This window comes from Erpetoichthys calabaricus, chromosome 5 (genome assembly GCF_900747795.2).
Source record: "Erpetoichthys calabaricus chromosome 5, fErpCal1.3, whole genome shotgun sequence".
In the NCBI taxonomy this organism is placed as follows: domain Eukaryota; kingdom Metazoa; phylum Chordata; class Cladistia; order Polypteriformes; family Polypteridae; genus Erpetoichthys; species Erpetoichthys calabaricus.
In genome coordinates this window covers 138,577,026-138,580,006 of record NC_041398.2, presented here as the reverse complement: position 1 = coordinate 138,580,006, position 2,981 = coordinate 138,577,026, and the positions used below count along the sequence as shown (strand labels likewise).

General features: G+C 43.7%; 1 non-coding gene across 1 annotated transcript; it reads left to right on the top strand.

The window, feature by feature from the left end:
• The first annotated feature begins 1,183 nt into the window (after positions 1-1,183).
• On the top strand, positions 1,184-1,255 carry trnap-cgg (transfer RNA proline (anticodon CGG)). Its single transcript has one exon. It is a non-coding gene; the product is annotated as a tRNA-Pro (tRNA).
• Positions 1,256-2,981: the final 1,726 nt, after the last annotated feature.

Sequence of the window (2,981 nt, the reverse complement as noted above, 5' to 3'; positions counted from 1 at the left end):
TACAGCAACAGAAAAATTTTCTTCCCGCTTCCGTCGGCATTTCTTTCACCAGTACGTGTCAATAGCAGTACTGCTTCTTACAGAAATAGTTTGTCTTGCATGTCGGTTGAAAAAAGAACTTGCTGACCGTAAACACTCTAAAATACCTGACAAACACAATCATTAATTCATTTAAGACATGGAAACGAACTGATATACAGTATATCTATTGTTGTTGTTTTCTTGTTGTTGCTGCTCCTTCAGCTGCTGCCGCACTTTCAGCAATGAGGATACAGTTGGTGATCACTTCCTGATGGAAGCAAAGCTTTATTTCATATGCGGCCAGGAAAGGAAGCAGTAAAGAATTTCAATTTGTAACTTAAATATGGTCAGGTGTAAACAAACAAATTCACATCTCCACTGAAGGATTGAGAGAATGCAGCCTTCCGGACACTTGCTGGAAATCTTCGCTTAAGACGAAAAAAATTTGAACGCAATCTCAGACGAGTACCCCTTCAGATTTGGGCTGGAAATAAACCTCAATGAGTTTCAAATATCCGTGAAGATTGATTTTATGCGTTAGTGTGAAATGTTTCTTTGTGTTGAATTTCACAACTCTGCCAGCATTTGGAATGTGGAATTTATTTTCTACAATTTTCAGAATATTTCATTCTCACATATGTCAGAAACAAAAAGAAACAAAAGTTCCTTGCAACTCTGTGAAGCCCTTGATTTTTTAGAATTACAATCCTTGAAGAAATTTGCTTTGAAACAGACTTTGCAAATCTTGTGGCACAAAAAATTCACACTCCCCAGGAGAATGACAAGCAAGCTTAATATTGGTTGGTCTAGGGGTATGATTCTTGCATTGGGTGCAAGAGGTTTCGGGTTCAAATCCCTGACGAGCCCACGTTAACTGTTGTCCTAGTGCTTCAATGCGGTTGCGTTCTTTGCATTACTGGGCAAAGTCTGAGCGACATACAAAACGGTTGTCGACCTGTAACACTTTGCCTCTGTTTTGTAATTCCTCTACATATTGACCTTAACCTAATGGGAATCTTTTTGCGACTCAAGACTCAGATTGTAGGCAACCGTTATCTTCAAGAGTATCCTGTAAAGCCTTGAAAAATGAACTCTTGAAATTTGTGACGCGAAATAAACCTCCAAACCCTAAGTGGAACATTCAAGGGAGACCAGGTGTGCTGGCTTGTTGGTCTAGGGGTATGATTCTCGCTTCGGGTGCGAGAGGTCCCGGGTTCAAATCCCGGACAAGCCTGTCTTAGTTTCTCTGTTTGCGATTCAAATCAGATAGTACATAAGTTATGTTTTAAAGATAGTTTGGAATGACAAAAGTTCCACGTACCGTTCCAGTGTACTACATAATTAGGCAGAGTAATAGAATGAGATACAGCAACTGAAAAATGTTGTTCCCGCTGCTGTCGGTGTTTCTTTCGCCGGTACGTGTCAATATCGGCACTGCTTCTTACAGAAATAGTTTGTCTTGCCTGTCGGTAGAAAAAAAAACTTGCTGACCTTAAACACCGTAAAATACCTGAGAAACACAACCATTACTTCATTTAAGAAATGGAAACAAACTGAGCTATATCTGTTGTTGTTGTTTTCTTGTTGTTGCTGCTCCTTCAGCTGCTGCCACACTTTCAGCAATGAGGATACAGTTGGTGATCACTTTTTAATGGAAGTAAAGCTTTTCATATGCGGCCAGGAAAGGAAGCAGTAAAGAATTTCAATTTGTAATTTAAATTTGGTCAGGTGTAAACAAACAAATTCACATCTCCACTGATGGATTGAGAGAATGCAGCCTTCCGGACATTTGCTGGAAATCTTCGCACCCATGACACAACAAAACAACATGGGATCCCAGTTGGCAACCTGTTAGGCAGACGCATGGTCCAGTCCCACCCTCCGGAAATGACCCTCTATCTGCTGCAGCCAGGTGTTATGTGGGCGACCCCTTGGCCTGGTCCAGCCACTCGGATCCCCAACAATGAGGATCTTATGAGCTGGATCACCTTCGGGGAAACACGCCACATGGCTGTAGTGCCATAACTGAAACTCCCTCACAATGCAGGTAACGTGCCTCAATCGGGACTCCGTGAGCAACTGCTCATTTGACACAAAGTTAAACCAATGGTACCCAAGGATTTTCTGGAGAGATACAGTGCCAAAGGAGTCCAGTCTTCATCTCAGGTCACTGGATGGCATCCATGTCTCACAACCATATAACAAAAAAGGAAGCACAAGGACTCTAAAGACTTGGACTTTCGTTCTTTTGCATAGATATCAGGAGCACAACACACCCCTTTCCAGCAACTTCATGACCCCCCATGCTCTCCCAATCTGTCTATTGATTTCATAGGAAGAGTCAACAGAGACACTGCCAAGGTAAGTAAACCTCTTGACAAGGTTTACACTCTCTCCTCAAACAGACACAATGCTGATGGCTGTGCCCAAGAGTTTATGAAAGGCCTGGATCTTTCTACACCAACAGATGCCCCACAGCTGCTGGACACCACAACCTTGCCCAGCACCCAATCCATACAAGCATTGCACAGAGTAGGAGCAAGAACACACCCCTGAAGAACCCCAGAATCAACTAGGAAAAACACAGAGGTTCTGCCATCACTCTGCACAGCACTCACAGTACCAGTGTACAGGCTGGCCATGATATCCAGCAACCTCGAGGGGATCCCGCGAACCCTCAGGATGTCCCACAGGGCAGCTCGATCAACTGAGTTGAATGCTTTATGAAAATCGACAAAGGCTGCAAAGAAACTCTGCCGATATTCACATTTGCGCTCCATGAGAACCCTCAGTGCCAGGATGCGGTCAATGGTAGACTTCTTAGGCGTAAAACCAGAATGTTCCGGTCGCTGGTAGGTGAGCAAGCGATCACGGATCCTATTGAGGATGACCCTAGCAAGGACCTTACCCAGCATCGAGAACAGTGTTATCCCCCTGTAGTTGCTGCAATCCAGGCGATC